The sequence below is a fragment of the Zea mays genome, chromosome 2 (assembly GCF_902167145.1).
Source record: "Zea mays cultivar B73 chromosome 2, Zm-B73-REFERENCE-NAM-5.0, whole genome shotgun sequence".
In the NCBI taxonomy this organism is placed as follows: domain Eukaryota; kingdom Viridiplantae; phylum Streptophyta; class Magnoliopsida; order Poales; family Poaceae; genus Zea; species Zea mays.
Genome location: NC_050097.1, coordinates 86,956,745 through 86,969,378, shown reverse-complemented (window position 1 = coordinate 86,969,378; position 12,634 = coordinate 86,956,745). Strand labels below are relative to the sequence as shown.

The window sequence follows — 12,634 nt, the reverse complement described above, 5'->3', positions numbered from 1 at the left end:
AGTCAGCCTGAAATACATTTTAGACTACATTTTATTTTTCGGACTACGAATTAGCGATCCAAATTAATTACCAATTACTCGCTTTCAGTTCTAATTACACTGGTCTGGTTTATTTCAGACTGAAAACCATTTTCATCGAGTTCCAATTAATTTGTTCGGGATACAATCATAAGAGTGGGTCGAGCTTCCGAATTCGTATTATCTGAATCTATAAATTTTAAACGGACACAAGACTCGACATATCGTGAAATAAATACGCGAGATCGATGCGGCATCGAAAGTGTGATTCTTTCGGAAGCAACGTCATGCATCGCTCACGTGGGCGAGAGGTTGTGTGCTATCCAGACACAGGTTAGCACCTACCACGCGCCACGATGCCAGGCCACAGACAGACACATGCAACGCAAGCGTGAAAGAATTTCAAACGAAGTTTAAGGAACCAGATCCGATTTCAAGGATTAAAGTTTGGGCAAGACGTCGATGGCTCAACCCAAACGATATTGGATTCATTGTTTCGAATGATTACTGAAGTTTGAATTTTGCAAAAATAAATTAGCGACAATTAGACAAATGGAGACAGACACGATATCAAAATCATGATAGACGAAGATGATTAAAATTTAGTGCCCATTTTATTCACCGCTATCACGTGTTAAAGTCCGCACTCGTGGTCGAGCAGATGATAAACACCTCGGGTGTTACACATATGATGTAAATATTTAGCTATTTTATACAGAACTCCTATTATATAGTAAAGATGTGACATTCGTTGTTGTACCATCAGTCATCATATGTGTGAGACTTGGTCCCAGCACACTTGGTGATTATTTCACGTCCGGGTTTTGGATTCCCTAAAATCCAGGTGTGACACCCTCGGTGTGTGTGGTTGTGAGACGTCAATCACGGGATGTGCGGCTCGGGTAACATACCGGTTCGAGTTATGATACAATCTAATTTGGACCATTGGGGGCTGATCCAACGGCCGAAGGAAGTACTTATCCTATTGGCTAGGGAACAATGCAAAAGAACCCTCAGTGAAGTATAAAATAAACCCACTATCGCCCTTCTATGGTAATCTCTTACACTTGGGTCCCTCGTTTTTATAAAACTGTCCCTCGAAGTTGTTTTCAGTATAAAAGATTAATAATAAATCACCCAAAATTTATTTGGTTCATAACTTCTTCGTTTTAGATCTGATTTGATCCGTTCAAGTTGCAATAGCTTCATAATAAAATCTTTTACTCATTAACAACCTTATTGGTACCATAACACATATTATTATAATTACATATCGTTTAACCAATGTTTAGTAGATTAATCATTCGAATCAAAGTTAATCTGTCTATGATTACGATCTAACAAAAATGAGCTCTAATCCAGTTATGACTCAGATTAAAGTTGAACAAAGTTAGTTATATCTTTTCTCACATGATTTATATCAACACAAAATATAGTTTTATGGATTGATCACCTAAAACTTAGGAAATCCATAAATTTATGAATTTAACTCCGAATTTAGTGGTTCTCAAACCTACGAATTCGTAGCAGCACATAGAATATTCCTACGCTGTTTATTTCTATGTTTTGGTGTAATGTTATTTTTACCTGCTCTTTGCCTATGTATATATATGTATTGCTACGATAGAAGCGAGGTTGCGAGTCACCTGAAGATGAAATGGGAGTACCTGGAGTTGCACCGAAAAGGCAAGTTGTGCCCTTGATCACTCTTCTTTACCTAATAATGTTCCTATTAATCACTGTGACATGCTCAGGGTAACTTGATGGGACCTAATAGGTTGCCCTAGTTTTATTTACCCCACACCTTGCAAAAATGAACTATTGGGTAGACTTGCTATTGCTCTACCTGGTTTTGGGGTTAATATTATAGTTGAATTATGATCATGTTCCATTATTATTGTTGGTTTAATTATTGTTCTTGATAAAATTATTGTGTTAAATGGAACATGGAGAACCACCCGGGAAAACAGTGCTACCACAAGGGTGGTTTGGGACGCCCTTAGTTGGCTAATTCGGAAAGCTAGTGGAGGACTACCTTACCCAAAAGGGGCAAGGGTTATAGAGGAGTTGTCGGTGTAGGGAGGTTCTTGGGTCGATCATGCTACAATGAATTTTCGGACGAGGGATTCTTATATCACTCTTCTCAAGAAATCGTAGCGGGTTTTCTGAAGCTAGTGGAACTTTGTAAAGGCATCATAGTGGATCCCTAGCCATTCACCTCGGAAGTGTCTAAGAGCCTTGCAAACCCTGGCTATATGGGATACACAACTTGTGGGTAAAGATGTGCAACCTCTATAGAGTGTAAAATTGGTATATCAGCCATGCTCATGGTCATGAGCGGCTTAGACCTTCACGTGAGTAACTTGTGGAATTAAACTATATCAGCCATACTTATTTTATTGGGATGGTATCTACTTATACTTAGTAACTGTTAATAAAACTTTGACCAACTTTAAAAGCAATTCTCAGCTTCAACCATTCCACTTGGTAAGCCTTACACTTCACATGAGCCCCCAGCGTAAGTAAGCTCATGCACATTATTCTCCACAACTTGTTGAGCGATGAACGCATGTGAGCTCACTCTTGCTGTACTCACAACCCCCCAGGTCAAGGATAGGTACCACCAAGATGAGGAGCATGAAGAATGTCGCGATGAGTTCGTGAGAGGTCTAGGCCATCGTCTCCCAGTCGACTATGGTTGCGAAGGATCGTTGTCTTCATATGATGTAATTATTTAGCTATTTTGTACAGAAGCCCTATTATATAATAAAGATTTGACATTCGTTTCTATACCATGAGTCATCATATGTGTGAGACTTTATCCTAGCACACATTTCATTCGCGCCCAGGTTTTCCCTTAAATTTGGCTGCGATAGAAGTGGTATCAGAGAAATGTTGACCATAGGATGTAACCTAGATAGACCTGGTCAAACCCTTACTTACTTACCTTACTTTGATTCTTTCCAAACTTTCCTTAATCTTATCTCATCTATTGCTGCTTTACTCTGATTATTCTAAACTATTTTCTTCTAAAGATCAAAGAGGATTTTATCCCTTGGAATCCTATACCTAAATTGTCCCTAAGTAATAGGAGGCCTAATCATAGAAATAAAAAAAACTATTTTTGTGGGTATCTATGGACTTGAATGTTTGTTCTTATGACACCTGTTTGATTTGTGGAGTAATGTCAACAATTGCATCTTCATATACTTAGGTATAAAAACATGGTTATAATATAACTAGAAAAAAACTTAAATTATCCCCCATTAAAATATATCTAGCTTCATGGATCCATCTCATCTTAAAAGATTATATCTTATCCTTATAGATTCATCTTGTCCTAATAAGCATACTTATTCCACCCTAGAGTAACAATCATGATCTATTCCAAATTATTTAGATCTTATCTAATTTAATCTAGTCATACCAATCTAGTCTAGATCCCATCTAATCTAATCTTTACTAACTATTAAGGCATTATTGTAGACTGCCCCTGCCTCCCCTGTGCACGTGGCAACACCCCTCCTGCACGCATGCCCCGAGCAAGCCACCATCGCAAACGCACCCTCCTCCCCCGCGATTCCAGTGGAGATAGCGCCCAATCCGTTGATTGTCTCTAGCGCCCGCAATGGCCACAGAGATTTTCTGCGCCGTCCCCTCCCGTCGTATGCGTCGTCAACAACCACGCTCTCACGAAGTCGCGATTCCCTCGGCGGAACTTCCCATGCGATCCGCTCGCGGAACCACCTGTCGTCTTCGCTCGCGATCCCCTATATCTGCTCCTCAATTGTGTGCATCTCTCTCTCCCAATACATGTTCCTCTTCCTCCTCCCACTTGATGTTGCAACCTCATGAAGGCAACCGCCAGCGGATAGACGGATAGACGGAGGACATGACGCTGGTGCTGATGCCGAGCGACAAGATGCGGGAAAGCCCAAACACCGTGATGGTCGCGGAGATGCTGGAGGACGTCGTCGTCGTCACCTCCCCCGACGACTGCCTCCACCACCTTCTTTGCCCCCTTCTCCGCCCCTGCCAGCTGCCACCTCGGAGTTCTCCCTTGATGTTCGCTGCAACACCCCCGCTGGAGGAGGAGCTTCGGAGGGATCGCGATGAGAAGGCCCGGGCCATTAGGGAACTAGAGGAGTTGAGGCAGGACGACGACTTGGTTGCCAGGTTATTAGATCTGAGCTTTCTTCTCTGTTTCCAGGAGCAGATCCACGGTGGCATGGTGAAGCAGAGGAACGTCAAGGACCTCATATTCGGTAGCGCGGACGAGGAGACCAGGGACTATGCGACGAGCTCTGGATGGCGATGCAGGGCGAGGAGTGGAGCCACAATGCGCTAGACGACCTCTCCATCGCGCTCTCCAACGTGACCACGGAGGCCAGGCAAGTTAAGGCCTGACTCTTCGAGGCGTAGGCGTCCGATGAGCGTGACTGCTGTAGGCTCCAAGCCGACGAGTGTGTGGCGGCCTGGGGCGACAAGAAGGAGTGCGTGCTCATCGACTGTGTGCACGCGTTCGAGGACGATTCGAACCGGGCATGCCAGGAGAACACCAAGCTGGCCGAGTTGTAGCACGTCATCATACGCGACGAGAACGCGTGCATGCGGGACATCCTCAAGCAGGTCGTGGTCGAGGCCAGCGTCGTTAGGGACTCGTTCGAGCTCGCCAGGGCCGAGAATTCGCGCCTCAGTCGTGCCATCACCGACAAGGTGAGCGCGATGCAGAGCCTTTGCTAGGAGTACGAGTGCGTCAGGGTCAGCAAGGCCGCGACGTAGGGTAGCCTTAGGGAGCTCAACAGCTACCTCGCCACCATGACGACGACGGCGTGCAGCATGCCCACGTCTACCAAGACCGCCACGCGCCGGACTATGACCTCGACCAGCACCTTCAAAATGACAGCAATAAGGGAACTCCGTAGTCGGTGTCGCAGCGGTGGATGGTTTACAAGCCACGGACGCCGAGTAGCCGGAGGAGGCACTCGATCGGTGAGGCGGGCAAGCTAATGACTGGCTTCTCTTAGTCCACGCGGATGGGAACCTGAACCCCAAGGATTATATCTCAAGTCCACGCGGATGGAGGAGTTCGACCACATCGACGAGAGCCACTATGTTTGCATGGAGGATTCCATGATGAAGCACAAGAAGGTTCAGTGATCTGTTCAGGAGGAAAAGCTTCTACAATCCAAATTCAGCACCAGTACACACTCTTGTAGTTCTGTTCTTGTTCGTGAATACACGAGAAATGAAAAGTTGTTGAATCAGATCTGCTCCTTTGTTGTGTTGAAATTTCATGTCGTTTCTAGAGCCTAGCATTTTCATGCTAGAAGCCTGGAAGTTCAGTAGTTTAAATCCGTATGGTTGTCACGGTGATTAAAAGGTATCCAAATCGAAATCTGATTATGTGAAGGTGATGTAGTAAGATTGGAAGAAGGTGCAGCTTTGGATACGTTTGTGTGACCTTTTTGACATTTAAACTTGTAGAACCATAAAGGAAAGTCAACATTTGCTAGGACGACCATTTGTCAGGTTCAAATATTAATTAGGGCGGCATATTCTCTACCATGCACTGAAGGCGTTTGCTCCGAACCTTCATTGTAACCAGAACTCTTTCGCCTAGCATAGTTTGGAAATAAATTTGTGTCTTATTATGTATCCATCTTTTTTGAAATGAATGGAAAGAGAGCTGCCAAAAAATATATTAGAAGAGAAAGTAAAATACAATTAGCATGCTCCTAGGGGACGACCACACCCTAAAACAAAAAACACGAAGAAAGAAGCAGAAAAGAAGAAAAAACCACTAAAACAATATGGAAAGGAAACTTAGGAACCCATAACTAACTTGAACTTGTCCACATCCAAATATTTTTCTTCAAGAGTTTGTCGTTTCATGCATTGATATGTTTCTAAGTCTACTGATGGTGTCAAGGTACATTCAAATATTTTTCTTCAAGAGTTTGCAATGTGCCTATTTGATTATGGCAAGATAGTGCCGTTGGACCATTTTATATGGATACACAAAAGAAGCACCTCGAAAGCACTACAAAGTTAACACAGTTTGAGGGTCCAGATTCTGGTGTTTCCCATCCCATGGATGATTGACTTGCATAAGTTATAATGCTTCTCTTGTCATGAAGGATAAAGCAAAAACATATTTGTTGGATAGCCACAATGAGTTTGAGTTTGAGATTGGGACCGAACCTGTTAGTAATCAACTAGAATCATGTGTAACTCAGTTGTCAGTGAATCAAACTGCACATTCTATAGCTGAATTTCCTCCTAGGGATTTAATCATGGCTGCATCTTCTAAGTTCTCACATGACCTCTCAAATGTATCTAGCGGTGAGCCACCTAATCTTATAATTTCATATCAGCAATCTTTCTTGAATCTAGGTTCATCATGTGTACACATTTTAAACATTATGTTTATATTTTATTATAACAAAGTTTACCAAGAAATATATAGAAGCCGTAGCAAAGCACGGGCATCTGGCTACTGTGAACTACTATGACCTAATCCAATATGATCTAATCTAATAAAGCCTAGTCAATCGGTTCACATTTCTTGCACCAATTTGTAGGGTAGAGTAAACTAACCTAGCTTAGTTAATAGGTTAAACTCTACACCTAGAGACTCTTTTTCCAGCTAGTATACTTAAACCTAAATTGGTGCATTAGACCAACTCAGCCATGCGCAACTACCTAACTTATCTATTCCAACCTAAACAATATCTTGACCAATATCATGTTCAAACAACCATCCAGCTAACTAAATCTTCTAGACCTGATAAAGACACCAAGACCCACAAGAAGATAGATCAATCTCGTCAATAAAGGACAGAAGCTAGACCTGATCTCCAAATAAGGTAGGATCCACCATACATGATGTAATTTTCCTTGCCAAAATCATTATTACCCCAAAGTAGCCTTATTCTAAATTATATCTCATCTTGCCTACTGAATGGTTGGGCATAGAAGATACCCATGCTTTCGTAATCACTTCTAATTAGCATTAAATACAAAAATGGAACAACCAAACTACAAACACAACTTACTACATACCTTTCTTACTAATCTCGAGGACGAGATTATTTTTAAGGGGGAAGAATTTGTAACACCCTAAAATTCTATTTTGGGATTAGTAAAGACTCTCCAAAAAGATTAAAAAATAAAAATGTCATTAACAAGAATATTAATTCTTTTCAAAGTTATGGTTAAATAGTAATAATAAATGGTTCAAACTTAGGTGAAACTTTTAAAACTGGGTATCGAATTTGAACTAAAAAGATATGAAACAAATGAGAAGATCATTATGGTAGTTGAGTAATATATTTTCGAATGACCTCTAAAAGTTTGAAAATCTAAGTATCCTTTAATAAATATTATGCCTTAGGAGATTATTTTTAGAGTAAGTATTTTTGTGTATGAATTTTATATTTAAAAGCATCTATTTAAACAAGACAATAAATAAATCCATTAAACAAGTTATGTTTTGCATTCATGTTGGACTACCTTTTGGTTGTGCATCTAAATCAAAAGTTCGCAATTCAAACTAAGATGGATTTTGAAGACTTGAAATTGAACTTGAATTGAAATCTGAAATAGAATAGGAAAGAGAAAGGAGAAAACAAGCAACGGACCAAAACCCCCTTACTGGCCCACTTGGATTCACTTGCGCCGACCCAATTGCGCATTTTGGTGCTGACTGGTGGGACCTGCGTGTCAGCACCATCCCCAGAACACGCGTGTGTTTCTTTCTCCCCTCCATCCGCTGACAACTGGGCCCCGTAGAACAGCCCATCAGCCACGAACTACGTTCACTACTCGCTTGCGGGTCATCCTCACCGACTGTCTCCAGCAACGTTCTCTATATACATCCTCTATATCCGTCCTTTACAGTCTTCTCTAAAAGATTCCATCTCCTATATTTACTTTCTCTCCAACAACGTCCTCTAAATCACGTCCTCTATATGTAAATACCTATATTAAAGACATTTTAAATTTTTAAATTTTTGTACATACGTATTTGTCATACTCTCAAATGTATTGTACATATTTTAGTTTTATTAAACCGGTTGTTTAAAGTATTCAAATAGATAGAGAACCGTTTAGAGAAACTCTACATATAGTGTTGGGGACTTGTTCTCAAATGCTCTGCCTTAAGAACAAGGCAACATAAAGTGTTAAATGCTGATGCCCTTCGTCCAACAAAGGGCATTATTCCTTTAGGGATTAATGGACCTTGGACGAAGGTTTGTGACAATATGATTATGAAGGTTAAATTTTCGTAATTGCAGTTTAATAGATTGTATAAAATATCATAAAGTATAGAGTATCAAAGGTAAACGAATCATAAACGAATCATATTGCATTTATTCAGCATATTTAATTGAATACAGTTATACCTCTGCCTTGACAAAGATTGGTTTCCGAATAATGCGATTGCAGATACCGGAACCCGTGAACAGTAGAGGAATACTGTTCACTATTTATAGGCACAGGGCGCAGCCTGTGAGAGATTACAAGTATGCCCCTTATGAAAGTTTACAACATTGACTCAGACCTTTATGGACTAAAAGGTCATTCTATCTTTAAGTCGGTTTGTAATACCGAAGCTTCATGAAGAGGAACCTTCGACCATCTTACACAAAGAGCTTCAGCCGAAGGTTGCTTCTTCCCAAAAGACCTTCGGCGACGAAGCACAGGCCCAACAGTAGCCCCTTTCGCGGTGCTAGATCGTTTTTCGTAACGAGCTTGATCCGTGAAAAAAGTCTCTTAAGCTTCGGAGCGCCGAAGGTCTAAAAAACACCTTCCCTGAGCTCGTTGTCGAGAAACGATTCAATTTCTCAGCGTGTAGCGGCCCCGCCTTTCAGAGTTACTGTTCGGTCTCTGCGGTCCACCGCGCAGTGAGTGCGAGCGGGTGTCCGCCTGGTGTAAAAATCCTGGCGCTTCGCCTTCTTACCTGCAGCACTATATAAAGAGACGAGTAGGTGTAAAGTTACCACAGCATTCATTGCTATTTGCACTGTTTTGCTGCCAAAATTTTTAACCGTCGCCGAAGCTTGTCTGTCGGAATCGAACGAAGCTCCAGTTTGATACCTGCTTCGGAGGAAGAAAGTATTAACGTTCCACAAGTTCATAATTAAATGGCCAGAGTGCGTTCTACTGCCAGGGTTGAGCGTGAGGGGGACGAGACTGAAGCTTCGGAGACTGTTCCCATCTCCGAAGCTATGCAACGATCCGGGCTGGTGATTTCGGAAAAAATCCCTCATGATGATACAGAACAAGCAGAACAAACAATCGCTGAAGCAGAAGAAGAAGATATGGAGGAAACTGATTCTGAAGATGATTATCGCATTGCCATGCCAAGCAAACCCAGCCACTTGGACTTCGGGAAATCTACTGTTTCGAAAGCTGATCTGTCCAAGATGGTAAAATCGGGCTTTTTTACTGAAAATCAGAAGAAGCTATTGCGCTTCGGGGGAGAAGAGACTACCCCAAAGCCGGAGAAGGATGAAATTGTTATTTTCAAAAGCTTTCTAAAAGCTGGATTAAGGTTCCCCCTACATGGGATTATTGCAGAGGTACTGAAGAGGTTCGGTATTTATTTTCACCAGCTGACCCCCAACGCTATTGTTAGACTTATTGTTTATATCTGGGCACTCCGAAGCCAAGCAGTGGAACCATTTGCGGACAGCTTTTGCCGGGTTCACGAGTTGCATTATCAAACGAAGGCTAGAAGGGATGGACTGCACGATAATTTTGGTTGTTAAAACTTCGCCTATCGGAAAACTACTAAGTTTCCTGTAATTAGCTACCGAAGCAAATGGGCAGCAGGCTGGAAATCTGAGTGGTTCTATGTCAAAGTTGATGACGATAAGGAAAAGCTTGTACAAAGTCCACTTGAATTAATCTTCGGAGAAACCCGACCTCGCTGCAACATGACACCCGAAGGTCCAACACAACAAGCAATGAGTGAATTCAGAATTATTGCAGAGCATATCAGCACAAGGGACTTGGTTCAAGAGTTCTTAGCTTTCAAAGTTTTTCCCAGTTTAAAAGAATGGGAAATGCCGAAGCTACAAGGGGAGAAGAAAGAAGGTGAACTTGTACGATTACCTTACTACTTCAAGTTTAAGAAATACTTTAAGGCACCTTGCCAAGAGTGGTTGGAAACGATTGAAGCGATGTGCAATGAAATACTTGGCAATTATTCTAAAAAAGAAGATCAGTTGATGACCGCAGCCTTCGGCACCCGTCCGAAGCGAAGGCTAAATCGAGTGATGGACGCCTTGGGCTTCGATTATCATTATTATGAAAATCTGAACAAAGGTGTTGGGGGCCAAAAAAGAAAAAGGATAACTGAGGCCATGAATGAAGAAAAAGAACCAGTAAAGAAGAAAATTCCGAAGAAGAGGAAAACTTCTTCTCCGAAGCAACAAATATCCGAAGCAGAAGAAACCCCCGCATCACCTTCTGCAGCTGTCATTGAGGAAATTCTGAAGGTAATGACTGAATCCTTACCTGCGAAGCTAAGTCCACTGGGCCCTCAACTGACAAAGTTTTTTCAGAAGGACAAGGAGCCCGAAAAATCGAAGAAAACAATCAGGGCAAAGAAACAAAGAATTATTACCGTGACTGAGGTAATTGACAAGACGCCGCCAAGAGCTTCAGCCTAGAAAACACCAGCGGCCGCAGAGGAGACAGATATTGAAATTGCACCTTCGGAGGCCGCAGCTGCCGAAGCTGCCTCAGCTGAAGGTTTGAACCTGGAGAGCACAATTGAACACATTGACCAAATACTGCTAGACATGGCTGCGGAAGAAGCTACCACCGCCGCCGAAGAGGCCGTGACCGCAGCGTCGGGAAAAGGAAAAGAAATTGCTGATGAAGCTTCAGAGAACGAGACCTTCATGTTTCAGAATTTAGTTGGAGAACAACTATCAAAAGCTGAAATAGAAGAGCTTAGAGAGTATGCCAAATCCTGTGGATACAAACCTGGGGCGCTCCTCTTCGGAGGCATTGATGATGAGAAATTAGATTGTATTCGAGATCAAACAGGAGCCAAAATTATCAGTACTCTGTCCAAAAGTATCGGCTTCCCGAAGCTAGAAACAGACATCAGCCGCTACCGACGACAACATATCGTTGGTAGTTTATTTTATTCCAACTTCAAGGTGAAGTACTTGTCCCTTAACTTTATTGTTTCTAATAATAAAACATGTCTGACGAAGGTTGTTTTCGTGCAGAGTATGCTGTTGAGCAAAGCCTTGCAAATGCAGCAAGATTTTGAAGATAAGAAGCACGAAGTTATGATTGAAAATTTAAAAAGCAGAATAAAGGAGCAATCGGATGTTATTGAGAAAAAGAACTTTGAGCTCTAGGCAGCCGAAGGTTTATTGGCGGAAGCTGAAGCAAAAATAACAGAACTAAACACGAAGCTTCTCCGCCAGTCTGAACAGTTCGAGCGAGAAAAGCTAGAGCTTAATGCAAGACTTGAAGCCGAAGCTCAACAAAATTCAGATTTGAGAAAACTATTGACAAGCCTTCAAGAAAAATGTCTGGAATTTAGCAACAAATGCATTCAACGCTTAAGAAAGATTTTTTACTCAGTTGGAGCTAGTAGTGAAAAATTCACCCCCTCAACTGAAGACCTACCGAAAACCTTCGAACATATTGAGGGGGAGATTGACGAGCTCGACGAAGTCATAGCTGGGCATGGTGACTTCTGTGCCTGGGTGGCTTCTCGAGGCACTGCTGCAGCTTTCCTGAAGGCTGGCTGCGATCATGCAAAGATTGTCAATAGGCCAAATTTCACTTTATCACCATCAATCCTGGATGACATTCCTGATCTCGCTCGGAGTATCTCGAATAGATTTGTAAAAATGATATGGACAAAAGGTGGGCGAGAAAAGGCTGGAGACGAAGCTCGTAGCCACCTTGAACCAGTAAGAAACCATACCTTGTGCTTACCTCTTCCTGTAAGCTTGATTTTGACTTACAACGACCTTAATCTTATAGGATGACGAAGCCGAAGCCGAAGCTCAAAAATGACGCCGAAGCCGAAGCTCCTTGGAGATTAGATAGTAGACTGTAGACAGTACTTGAGAAACTTTTGAGATAACTTTTGTAAATGTAACTAAAACTTTTGAGATAACTTCTGTTCATACCTTGTTATATATCCTTATCCTTCCATTGATGTATGAGAAATGCTTTGATGTGGACGAAATTTTCTTTTGAGCCGAAGGCGAAAAAACACCTTCCCTTCTTTTCGTACGCCGCAAAGCATAAAACAATATTTTTCCTTTTTTCCGAAGCTTTCCTTTTTGTACACGAAGCTCTTTCTTCCCCTTTTTTTCCTCTTTTTGCCGAAGCAACCATTTATGCCATGAAGATGATTATCCTACAGATGCCTAGATGAATGTTTATGAATGCAAATGCTATGATGTAATGCGATGTGCAAATGAATGGCTAAACACGTATCCGAAGCCATATTCATAGCCATTAAAAACAATCGCACCTCAGCTCTGCATTCCCTTAGGAATGACTTTGGAGCTTCTTCGCCTTTACTTTTGGCGGAATCAGCATTGACTTTTCGCTGTAAGCTCTGCAT

At 42.0% G+C, this 12,634-nt stretch overlaps 1 pseudogene; it reads left to right on the top strand.

Moving 5' to 3' along the window:
* Positions 1-3,910: 3,910 nt before the first annotated feature.
* LOC103648774 (uncharacterized) lies at positions 3,911-5,281 on the top strand (annotated as a pseudogene).
* Positions 5,282-12,634: the final 7,353 nt, after the last annotated feature.